We start from the raw sequence: 13565 nt of genomic DNA, 5'->3' as shown, positions 1-13565 counted from the left end.
TTTAATACATGTATTTTATTACACACTTACACATTGCACCTACAATAATTTCAATGTAATTTTTATAAACAATCCGTGCATTACTCAGGCAGAAGGCTAGTCGACAATAAAAGAAGTAAACCACTTGGATTATAAAGTGACACTCTTCGGGCCTGTTCTCATACGTTTATTTTCAGTTCAGTTCAGTTCAGCTTAGTTCGGTTCAGTTCAGTTCAGCTCATAATTTCCTTCTCTTATAAAGTATTTATTTCAGTTCAGTTCAGTTCATCTCAGTTCAGTTCAGCTGAGTTCAGTCTATGAGAATAGGCCCTTCATCTTTCTATATGATAAATGTTATATTCACACACTTGCACTTAACCATCTCACATCAAGTGTATGGGTTCATACATTCCCCCTTGAACAAATTTGAATAAACAAGTCGCACCCACATTCAACGTAGCAAACTCTAAAGAGACGCCAAAAGATGTGGCTTGTCACTACAATTCATAACATATAGACGATGTCTTACAGATAGTGTAAACAACTAACCCATTTGAACTAAAAGATGCAAGAAAAGATTAGTGCGAGAAATCAACATATAAAAACACATATTTTATGTGATTAGCTGATGATAAGTTAGCTACATCCACATACATGAAAAGGTGAATTTTGTTGGTGGTGAGGACAAAATATTTAGTAAATATATATTCCCTCCATTTTTAAATAATTGCTCCCTTTCTCTTGGATACGCATGTTGATGCTAATCTTTTATCACTAATATCTTTAATTATCAATAAGTATAAATTCTAATAATTGAAAATTAATAATCTATTCATCGAGATAATTCCAACAAGTATCCACAAGACTATATTTTTTTTTTTATGTATAAATCACAAATATTAGTCAAAGTAGAACAAATGAATAGTGCAAAAAATAAAAATTGAGCAAGTATTTAAAAATGGAGGGAGTACAAGTTAAACCCAGCTTAATAAATAAGTTTATATAGCACTCCTAAAATTAAAAATAGAATTGGCTAGAAATGGGCTTAATAATGTTCAATAATGACAATTGAATTAAATTAGGATGTACGTACATGAAATAAATTAAAGCAGTTAAATAGGATTGGAGGGAATGATTGAAAAAATTGAACAAAAAATTGACAGAGAAACAGGCTTATCTATCAAAAGCTAAGCTCTTCTCGCTTCTTTCAAATAACATTATTTTTTCCAACGTCTCATTGCAATACTAATTGAGTATGTGGTTTAGGGTGTAAATGAGCCGAGCCGAGTTGAGTACTACCTTGTTCGTGTTCAAGTTCTAGGCGATTCCGAGTACGATCTCGAGCTTTCAAGCGAGCTCAAAAATTTGTTCAAGCTCGGTTCATTTAGTACACTATATGTTCGTGAACGACTCGTTTATTAAACGAGCTGATAAACAAACGTTTTATGAATGAGTATGGTAATAAATTAAACGAGCTTCTCTAATAAACGAGCTTCTCTAATAAACGAGCTTTGTATTTTTGACATTTAAAAATCTTAAAATTAGCATAATAATAAATCCTAATTATACACCTAAGAATTAATCTTAATTATTAGAAAATTTAAGAATTAAATTAACAATTATGAATAAATCAATAATTCATTAACCAAAATAAACGTGTAGTTTGCAAATATAAATAAACGAGTTGTTCATGAACTTATCTGAACGAGCAAATCTATGTTCATGTTCAAGCTCGTTTAGTAAACGAGTTTCAAAATTTGTTCAAGCTTGGCTCATTTATCAAATAAACGAACATAAACGAGCTTCAACTGAGCTCGAACCCAAGTAGTTTATTAATCGGCTTGGTTCATTTACATCCCTAAGTTAAGACTAAAGAGAACTTTACCTCTTAATCACGCTTTTATTGCAAAACATGGAAATTTTGTTTCCTTGAAACTAATAAAGAAAAATCTATCCGTCATATTTGCATAACTCAACCCTCTTTAAATACATTCAAAAAAACGTTAATGACCTCCTTGGGGATAAATTGTTAGACATATGAGATATCGGAAAATATATTTGTCTAACATAAATCTTTGCTTAGTGACAATTAATTCAAATTAAGGGCTTGTTCTCTTTAGCTTATCTTCAGTTTAGTTCAGTTCAGCTCCATTTATTGCCTTTAGTCTAATAAGAAGGCACACTATTCATTAGTGTTTTTCTTAAATATGTATCAAATACAAACAAATAAGCAAAACAAATATTAAATCGTGCATCCCACTGCACTAACCTACTAAATTAGTAAAATGTTTCACTAAACCAAAATGTGAACAAGTGTACAACCCATGCCAATTATTTAAGTCAGCATTCATGAGTTATTGACCGTAACTCCTGTTGCATACTTTATCAATTTAACTGTATAGCTGGCCACCTGAGATTAGAACAAAACAAGGTGTGGTCGTCAAAAATGTGATCAGACCTTCTCTTTGTATGTTGATACTTGATAGTGATACTCTTAGACTCGGTTCATCTCCTACAATGACTTCAGTAGTTCAAATTCTTTGTTACTCTCACCGTTTTTAAATACTTGCTCCACTTTTTTTTTTTTTTTTCAGCCGTTTTTAAATACTTGTTCCGTTTCCTTATTTGGAAAGCTTTTACAATATTTAATTAATTTCTCTCACTTAGTGGACCCACTTAAATCATATTTTATTAATTTCATATTCTCTCTCCTTCAATTCTCTCCACTACTTTTACTTTATACAATTTTTTTTATTCTTCCACCCACCCCACTATCTCTATACTTTATTACTTTCTCCAATTTCTCCTAAAACTCCGCGCATGGAGAAATAGAGCAAGTATTTAAAAATGGAGGGAGTACAAAATAAGGATAATTGTGTGGTCGTTATTTTTAAAATAAACGGTTCATAATTAATTATTTTTTTGGTGTAAAAAAACAATTTAATGATTTTTGAACTATTTTTAAATGTTAATACTTATTTAGTTATTTTGAGAAAAAAAAAATAATTTTTTGATTTTATTAATAATTAAAACTGAGCTACATAAATTAATTTAAAAAACAAAATTCAAAAATCAGAAGTTTAAAATGAATTCCTAAATAAGAAAAATGAATCTTAATTAATTTTAGCATTTAAAAATACTTCAAAAATCATTAAATCACAACCATCTAATTTTAAAAATCGTGGCAATTAATTTTCAAACAACGCGTTTTCTGTCTGGCTGGGTTTACTTATTCCGGGATTACTCGATCAGGGGTTACTCGGTCGGTTAGAGGTTACTTGATTGATCAGGGCCTTAGGGGTTACTCCATATATCAGGGTTACTCGATTAGTCAGGAGTTACTTCGTTTGTCATGGGTTACTCGATCAGTTAGGAGTTACGCCTAAATAAATAACCCCGGCCGCACGGTGTGGCCATCCACATATTAAAAAAATGTACTTTTCGTTCAAATGACTACTATAGAATTTTAATTAAAACAATATGTATACTTGATTGTATATGTATTATAAAAAAAAAGTGTAAATACATATTACGTATTTTCCTGTTCTTATTACTCCCTCCGTTTTTAAATACTTGTTCCACCTTCCTTTTTCGGCTATTTTTAAATACTTGCTCCACTTTTCTTATTTGAAAATCTTTTATAATATTTAATTAATTTCTCTCACCAAATGGACCAAATAATATTAATTTCATATTCTCTCTCCTTCAGTTCTCTCCACTACTTTTAGTTTTTTTTACAATTTTTTATTCTTCCACCAACCCTACTACCTCCATATTTTATTACCTTATCCAATTTCTCTTAAAACTCCGCGCATGGAGAAATAGAGCAAGTATTTAAAAACGGCGGGAGTAAATTATAACGCTTGAAATTTGACACTATTTATACAAATTAATTTGATCATATTTTGTGATTTAAACTTGAGAAAGGTAATTATGTGATCTTGTTAAATTAATTTATTCTATGTATTCTTATATAATTCTCCTCTTGTATTATAATTTTATACTCCACCCATTCCGTAACAATTGCAACACTTTCGTTTTACATGGTTTCATAGTATTGCAACATTTCTTTATTTGATAAGAAACCAAAACTATTTTATTATTTTTCTCTTCTACCAATCACGCTTACACTACTTTTTATTTTTTATTATTTCTCTCTCCTAATAACACTAAAATATATCCATATATTCCCACTAACTGCACTTTAATATAAAATCCATCTTTTGGTCCTCAACCTATAATTTTCTTATAACTTTGTTTACAAAATGAAAGGAGTATTTTAAATAAGTTGTCATTTAAAGACTATATATTTAGATGGTCTTAACAATCACACACTTGCCATTAGTGACCAGTCAAAATATTTAGATCAATGATTTTAACAGGTCTCTAATCTCGTATTTAATCGGTCAAACACACTTGACATCAGTGATCGGTTAAACTAGTCATGATAAGTCAAAGACTGTTTTGAGAAGGAACACTTTATGATTGAGACCGTCCGGGGTTATTGAAAGTCGAAACATTTTTAATTAGATGGTTCTTGTAAAAAAAAAAATAAAAAAAATGGTTGATAATTAGAACTGCTGCCTGCTGGTGTTAAAATCTCTAATAAAACGTTGCAATTAAAATACACAAATAGAAATAACTATTCAATACTTCGTTTATTTTTTGTATCTACCATCTTTTTCTTCTAGACATTATTTTAGGCGGCACCCCCCTAAAAAAGCCCTTTATTTTAAGATACTGTTCCTTTTTGCGCCGCACAAAAAAGTGATATGCCTAAGAAAAGTCCTCATCTTAGTGGGCTACTCAATATTATTACATGCATGGAATTAATTTCTAATAATTTGAGGTACGAAGTTTAGTTGTTAGGAGATGTCATGTTCATGAAAGCACCCTTACAATAAGCCACATAATATTATAAAAATACATTATAATTTCATTATTTTAAAATAAATGTCCCAATTTGATTAACATATTTACCCACACTGATTTTGACTAAAAATATCTTTAATCATCTATAAGTATAAATAATAAAAATATTTGATATTCAAAAACTATACATTAGTTAAGAAGATTCTAGTTGACAAATACTTGCTTTACATGACGACTGTTGTTCTTATGGATACAATACATGGATCAAAGTGATATACTTCTATATGAATACTCCGTGGTGAAAAATAATGTATTTATTATGAAACGGAAGAAGTAGACTTTTAATATATAAGTGGTTAATTTTATTTATATGTATTAAAAGGAGCAAGAAAAAGATGGTGGTCCAAATCAAAGGGAAGAAAGAAAGGGGTGAATTGAAGGGTCATCATCTTTGAAGGCTGCCTAATTGTGGGACAACTTCACAAATCCATTCAAAAGTTTGGTCATGTACAAAAGAATTTTACTTGTGACTAATTTTAGTAAAATATAGATAAAAATATGATTAAATTTTATTCAAGGGGGGATGTTTTTAATGTTGTTGGGTTAGGGGGATTACGCGTGGGTGTTGTGTGTTTGTTTTAAGAGTGGTGAATATATGTTGTGTGGGTCACTAATTGTAATCTTATCACTTTGAGTGATAACAACCTTACATTGATACAACATTAAAAGGACATTGTTTTTGATGCAATGTGCATGAAAGGAAATAAAATTGTGGATAAAGATAAGGACTAAGTTAATCACATGGTGATGGCTACTTAGTCCATATTTAATAATTAACTGATAGCTCATTGATATAACTTATTGTATTAATTAATTTGACTAGCTGATTATATTATACTTTCTCTGTTTTTTTTTAGTTGCAACAGTTTGACTTTTACACTATTCATGTGTTTCACTTTAACTAGTTTTGACGATTTATACACAAATAAAAATATAGTCATGTGGGATCTTGTTAGATTTGTCTCAATTTGTATAATTTTAATATCCAAAATATTTAATTTTTACATATGAATAATCAAAGATATTAACGATTCAAAACATATATTGACAAGCGTGAAAAGAGAAGTGTTGTAACTATAAAAAAAAAATTGAGGAAATAAGCTATTTACCAAACACCCACATTAGCTTTTTTTTATTGGTCAAACCCCTAATTGGACAAAATAATCCAAAAGTTCTTTAAAAGCTCTTTACCAAATATAGTCTTAATTTGACAACTTGTGTGTTTTCATAGTTATAAATCACAAACATCTATCTATCTATCTATCTATATATTATACTAAAAGACAAGCGCCTCAATGTGAGACTGACAAATGTCTCTTTATGATTCGCTGTATTTTTTAATTTTTTTAATTTTTTATTATACATTTATGTTTCCATATAAAAAAATATTCTAAATATTTTATTCTAAATAACTACGTAAACTATTATAGTAAAGTCTAGCAATATTATTTCTAAAATAGTGTTAGGATTATTTTTGGGAATTGCCTTTATTAATAGCATACTAGCATAGAGTGATATTTTTTTGCTCATTAGTCATAATGTAATCAGTTACTATAATAGATGGTCGTGAAAATGGTCAAAGCATCTATTATAGTAGTAAATTCTAGCAATATTATTGCGACGTAATGAACAAAGGAAAGAATTATACAAGTATTTCATATTACATAATACGAGCATAATGGTCAGAACATCTATTATAATAAAGCTTAGAAATATTATTTCTCAAATAAATAAATAAAAAGCCTACAAATATAATGATAGCATGATACGGTAAAAATAAAATATTCAAAAAATACATTAATAATAAAATATTCTAAAAATATTCAATTCAAATCATAGTATTCAAATAATAAAATACGATACAATATATTTTTTTTGTATTATCATCTACATAAATAATAGCCATAGTCATAACATATATGTCTTTATATTTTTCATTTCAAGGCCATATTATATATCTATATTATGTAAAGATTAATATATCGTTCTTCAATATCACATTCACTATGATATTTGACCATACCCCTCTTAAAGAATAATGGTGAATAAATTAAATTAACTTTGATTAAAAAAATGTATATCTAATAATTTAATTTTATATTAATGTAGTCATGTAGAGTCTATGAATTGTTAATATACAATTTATTGAATTTTTTTTGAGGGAATACAATTTATTGAAATTAAATTAACTTAGATTAAAAATATATATCTAATGTAACTTTTTCTTAAAAAAGAGTTAAACAATATTTTCCTAACAATAATTATGCCAAAAATTTACGCATATATAATAATTAAAGATTTTGCACACTTTAAAATATTATTTTTCTATAACCATTAATTTTTCATATTTCCTTACTAATTTCATGCTAATATTCAAAATTTAAATAATTACAGTATAAGAATACATATCCATAAAAAAAATATATTTACATACATGATTGGGTAGTTGATGAAATTTGTCTTTTATTCTTAAAAATGTTGGTAAAATAACTGTTGAAATCAATAACAAACAACAAAAGATTAGAACTTTCCTGGATTGAAGATCCCAAACTCACAGTCGCGCCGCGGAACAAAATCCACTGCCTTAGAAGCGAAATACGCCACCACCGGTACAAGTTTCCTAGTGACGCACGCCCCCCAAGTTTAACGCAACTCTCCTTCGTAATTCGTGCACCCGAACCCGAAGAGTGGAATTGCTCAAGAACTGTTCAGATCTCAAAGGGTAGGTTTGTGTTTGTGTGTTTAGGGTATAATCAATAATAAAATTAACGTGTATTGATTTTGGGGTATGAGGGTATTTATATGAATATATTGGAGTAAGGAACAAGCCAAGAAATTAGGTCTTTTAGCCCACGCAAGCCCACTGCCCAAAAGCAAACTGATCGACCGAGCTCTCGCTCGCAGTCGAGCGAGCTATCGCTCGGCCTAGCAGTGAGCAACTAAGGCAGCGAACTAGCGTGCGAGCTATCGCTCGAGCTCTCGCTCGCCCCTGCCGCAAGCAAATGGCCAGCGAGCTATAACTCTCTCGTATCTGAGCTATAGCTCGGCCTTGCAGCGACCACAAGCAGCAGCGAGCTATAACTCTCTCTTACCCGAGCTATAGCTCGGCCTTGCCGAAGTTATCTATCCTCGTTAGAGCTATAGCTCCTTCGCTAGATCTTTAGCTTGCATATATCACTCCCTCGTTAAATCCTCGCACACTCACTTGGTAAATCTTCGATTTGCATTACTAGAATTGCAAATACTCCAATAATCCCCCACTAATGCAAAACGGACATGAGATCATGAAATCTGAACAGTAAATGAAAGTCTTAGTACTTAAATGCTAGTATCCAAAGGTTTGAACTAACACATTAGTGCACAAGGTTTTCAACACTTCCCTAGTGGATATCCTAAGATTTGAACTCCTAGGAGCGAGGAAGGGACCTTGAATGCATATACCTTGACTTTATCGCGGGAAATCCTTTGATAACACGGATTCCTATTTCTCAATGATATCCCACGATCAAAACAATTGGCTGAATCCCGTAAAACCATTTCATAGAAGAGGCAATAGCTTACCAAGGCGATGATCAGTAGCTGGTCCGAGAGGATGATCAGCTTAAGCAACTCCGCCAATCTTGGCCAACACTTGGGCTCTCATGAGTACTTCAGGAAAACAATACTTCAGTCTTCCCTTGAGAGAGGCCACCTCTCGTACTCACGTAGGTGTTCATCCTATGTGTTACTCACACACGTTCCCAGCAAATTCAAAGGTCTTTCCCTGCAGGCTTAAACATGTTTAAGCACCTTGCAAACCTAAGAAATCCATGCAATGGAACTAGAACATTAAGAACATAAGTTCAACCCTTCAACTTTCGGTGTCATTATCTATCCTGTTTTAGGAGCCACTGGGACAAAGGTCTTAACTCTTTAAGAACCTCCACCTATCCCTGCTCAGAAAACAACTAGACTAATGACATTAAGAGATAAACTCAACCTAACAGAATCAACTTACCACTCTTATAGAGTAATAGATTCAAACACATGATACACATATAACAAATCCACATGATTCATTGCAATGAAACAAAATAACCAAAACAGGTTCTTGATTTATTATAACCAATGTATCATGTCACATAGCTAGAATAGCTACCACTTCAAGTCATTACAACAAAGGTCCTAAACCCATGCCAGCTGATGACTCCACCACTAGTCTACGACTCAAACCCTTAGTAAAAGGGTCTGCCAGGTTTTTCTTTGTTCGAACATAGTCCAACGAAATAACCCCATTCACAATAAACTGCCTCACAGACTCGTGTCTGACTCTTATGTGCCTTTTCTTACCGTTGTAAACGCTATTTTTAGCAACACATATAGCGGCTTGTGAATCACAATGCATAGATACAGGTGGTGACGGCTTCCCCCACAAAGGAATATCGATCAACAAATTTCTCAACCAATCTGCCTCTTGTGTAGCAAGATCCAATGCAATGAACTCAGCTTCCATAGTTGATCTAGCTATACACGTCTGCTTACCAGACTTCCATGAAACTGCACCCCCACTAAGGGTAAACACATAGCCACTTGTAGAGCTCGTTTCATCACTATCCGTTACCCAATTTGCATCACAATACCCTTCAAGAACCAAAGGATGACCAACAAAATTCAATCCCCAAGACATGGTTCCACATAGATATCTGAGCACACGCCTCAAAGCAACCCAATGTTGCTCACTAGGACAATGAGTATAGCGACTAAGTCTACTAACAGCAAAAGCAATATCAGGGCGAGTGCAATTCATCAAAACATCAGACTTCCAAGCACCTTAGCATATTCAGTTTGAGACACACCGTCCCCCACATTTTTCACCAAAGCTCCAGAAAGATCAAAAGGAGTTCTCAATAGAGGCAAATCAAAACAATTAAAGTTCTTCAGAATTTTCTCCACATAATGAGACTGAGACAGAAAATACCCTTTCTTGGTTTTAGTAACTTTAACACCAAGGATCACATCTACCTCTCCCAAATCCTTCATCTCGAACTTTGAATTTAAATATTTCTTAGTTTCATTTATGACATACATGTTTGTGCCAAACAGGAGCATGTCGTCAACATACAGGCATAATATCACACATTGCGCACCAAACATCTTAGAGTACACACATGCATCACTACCATTGACAACAAAACCAAAACTAAGAATAGTTTTATGAAATTTTTCATACCATTGCTTCGGAGCTTGTTTCAAGCCATATAAGGACTTCTTTAGTCTGCACACCTTATTCTCCATCCCAGGAACTACAAAACCCGGAGGTTGCTCCATGTAGATCTCCTCCTCCAAATCGCCATTCAGAAAAGCTGTCATAACATCCATCTGATGCACAATCAAGTTGTAAGATGAAGCTAAGGTAAACAAAACACGAATAGCGACAATTTTAGTCACCGGAGAATAAGTATAAAAATAATCAAGGCCAAATTTTTGAGTGAATCCTCTTATCACCAATCTAGCTTTGAACCTTTCCACAGTGCCGTTGGTTCTCATCTTTCTCTTGAAAAACCACTTGCACCCAATAGCTCTGCTCCCTTTTGGCAGGTCCACAAGCTCCCAGGTTCCATTAGACATGATTGAGTCAAGCTCACTGTTTACAACTTCCTTCCAGAATGTTGCATCTACTGAACCCATAGCTTCTTCAAACGATTTCGGATCTTCATCCACAACCTGTAGACACAGCATGATCTCATCTAGATCATCTTTGAAATCACCTAGATTTCCGCACTCTGCTATAAAGGCTGTTAGGAAATCAGGTCCAAAGCTTGTCTCCATTCTTTGCCTTTTACTTCTCCTAGGTTGAATCTCACTTTCAATCCTAGGGGAAGTATCTTCTGGCTCTGCAGATGAAGGAACTGAAGAAACATCGTTAGTAACTAAATTTTTCTTCAAAGGAAATACCTGTTCAAAGAACTCTGCATCACGAGATTCAGATATAGAGCGATCTTCCAGACTCATAAACCTGTATGCGACACTATTCTCAGCGTAGCCAATGAATACCATATCATAGGTCCTAGAACCTATAGTTGAGCGCTTGAACGATGGATAGCCCACCTTAGCTAGGCACCCCCACACTTTCATGTGATTCAAGTTTGGAGCATAACCCTTCCATATTTCATATGGAGTCTTGTCTAACTTCTTGTGAGTTACTCTGTTCTGTACATAATTAGCTGATAGAACCGCTTCACCCCACAAATTGTCTGGCAACCCGGAACTTAGGAGCATTGCATTCATCATTTCCTTCAAGGTCCTATTTTTCCTCTCTGTCACACCATTTTGCTGCGGAGTATACGGGGCCGAAACTTCGTGAATGATTCCCTCACTTTCACATAAGTCCTTGAGGAAATCGAAGCCATACTCTCCACCCCTATCTGATCGAACTCTCTTTATTTACCGCTCCAACTGATTTTCTACCTCTGCCTTATACATAAGAAACTTGGACTCAGCTTCATCCTTCGTCCTTAAAAGATACACCTTGCTGTATCTAGAACAATCATCAACGAAGGTGATATAGTAGCGTTTCCCGCCTCTACTTTCCAAGTTCTTAAAGTCTGCTAAATCTGAATGAATTAGCTCAAGTGGCGTGGTCTCTCTCTTCGTGACAGATTTATAGGGTTTCTTCACGAATTTAGACTCCGCACACACTTCACATTTTTCAAATCCATCTAATGACATATTAGGGAGCAAATTTAAACTTTTCATTTGTTTCAATTTTGTTGCACCAACATGACCCAACCTACTATGCCATAATTCAAAGGACTCAACAATATAAGCAGAAGTAGAAATCTTATTCATTGAAGGAACAGTTACAATCTCAAGAACAAATAGGCCCCCACTAAGGTAACCCTTTCCAACATACTCCCCATTACGGGTTAACACAAGTTTATTAGCATAAAAAACTAACTTAACTCCTACTTTGTTCAACAAAGCACCAGAAATTAAATTTCTACGAAGAGAATGAACATACAACACATTGTGAAGAGCCAAGGTCTTCCCTGAAGTCAACTTCAGAACCACTTTGCCCTTTCCAAGTACCTCAGAGCTGCTTGAATTTCCCATGTAGACTTGTTCACCTTCCTTTGCATCTTCCATACTGACAAACAGGTCCTTGTTAGCACAGAAGTGTTTAGATGCACCAGTGTCCACGATCCATTCACTGTTGTTCTCAACCAGGTTGACTTCAGAAACAACTGCAGCAATGACATCTTCATCCTCATTCTCAACCAGATGAGCATGACCCTTGATTCCTCCACTCGATTTCAGATTTTTCTTCTTCTTGTTTTTGCATTGTGAAGCAAAGTGCCCCACTTCACCACATGACCAACACTTGCCAGTGACTTTCTTCCCAATCTTGCCCTTAGCTTGGAGATTTCCCTTCTTCTCAGAGCTCCCCTTCTTGGCACGATTATCACTTGTTTTCTTGTCAGAGTCAGCACCAGATTCAACAAGGTTAGCCTTGATTGCTAACACATTCTTAGGCTTAGAGGAAACATCCTTAAGCCTATTGGCTTCCTCAATCTTCATGTGGCTCACAAGTTCTTCTAGGGTTAGATCCCTCTTTTTATGCTTGAGGTGATTTCTATAATCAGACCAGGAATCAGGCAATTTTTCAATCAAGACATTAGCCTGAAGGATTTCACACATCTTCATACCCTGAGCAAGAATTTCAGCAACATAATTTTCATACACATGGACTTGGTCCATAATAGGCTTTGTATCAACCAATTTGAAATTCAACCAATTTCCAGTCACATACTTCTTTTTCCCAGCATCATCAGCACCATATTTCTTCTCTAAAGACTCCCACATCTCCTTAGCAGATTTTATATTGACATACAAATCAAATATGTTGTTTTTCATGCTGTTCAAAAGATGACCTCTAACGAATTTATTATCACGATCAAATTTCTTGATTTCAGATTCATTAACAATAATAGTAGTGATCCTTTGACTAGAACTAGATTCTTTATTCCCAGGAGCAGGAGTACTAGGAATTTCAATCATGGTATTGGTTTGCTCAATGGCCTTTGGAGCATCCCTAAACAAAACATAATCAATCTCTACTTGTTCAAAAGCAATCAACATCCTTTGTGACCATCTCTTATAATTAATTCCATCAAGAGACTCAACCTTAGACAGATCTAGGTATAGACGAGTTTGAGAATTGCTAGTCATGATATCAACAGAATAAATCAAATTCTATTTCGCTTCTAAATTGTTGGTAAACTAACTGTTGAAATCAATAACAAACAACAAAAGATTAGAACTTTCCTGGATTGAAGATCCCAAACTCACAGTCGCGCCGCGGAACAAAATCCACTGCCTTAGAAGCGAAATACGCCACCACCGGTACAAGTTTCCTAGTGACGCACGCCCCCCAGGTTTAACGCAACTCTCCTTCGTAATTCGTGCACCCGAACCCGAAGAGTGGAATTGCTCAAGAACTGTTCAGATCTCAAAGGGTAGGTTTGTGTTTGTGTGTTTAGGGTATAATCAATAATGAAATTAACGTGTATTGATTTTGGGGTATGAGGGTATTTATATGAATATATTGGAGTAAGGAACAAGCCAAGAAATTAGGTCTTTTAGCCCACGCAAGCCCACCGCCCAAAAGCAAACTG

General features: G+C 34.0%; 1 pseudogene; it reads right to left on the bottom strand.

Moving 5' to 3' along the window:
* Window positions 1–9061: 9061 nt before the first annotated feature.
* On the bottom strand, window positions 9062–9697 carry LOC145557849 (secreted RxLR effector protein 161 pseudogene; annotated as a pseudogene).
* Between the last annotated feature and the right edge of the window lie 3868 nt (window positions 9698–13565).

Source organism: Chenopodium album, chromosome 9 (assembly GCF_948465745.1).
Source record: "Chenopodium album chromosome 9, dcCheAlbu1.1, whole genome shotgun sequence".
Classification (NCBI taxonomy): Eukaryota; Viridiplantae; Streptophyta; class Magnoliopsida; order Caryophyllales; family Amaranthaceae; genus Chenopodium; species Chenopodium album.
The sequence above is the reverse complement of the archived record's forward strand: the minus strand, read 5'-3'. Positions and strand labels throughout refer to the sequence as shown.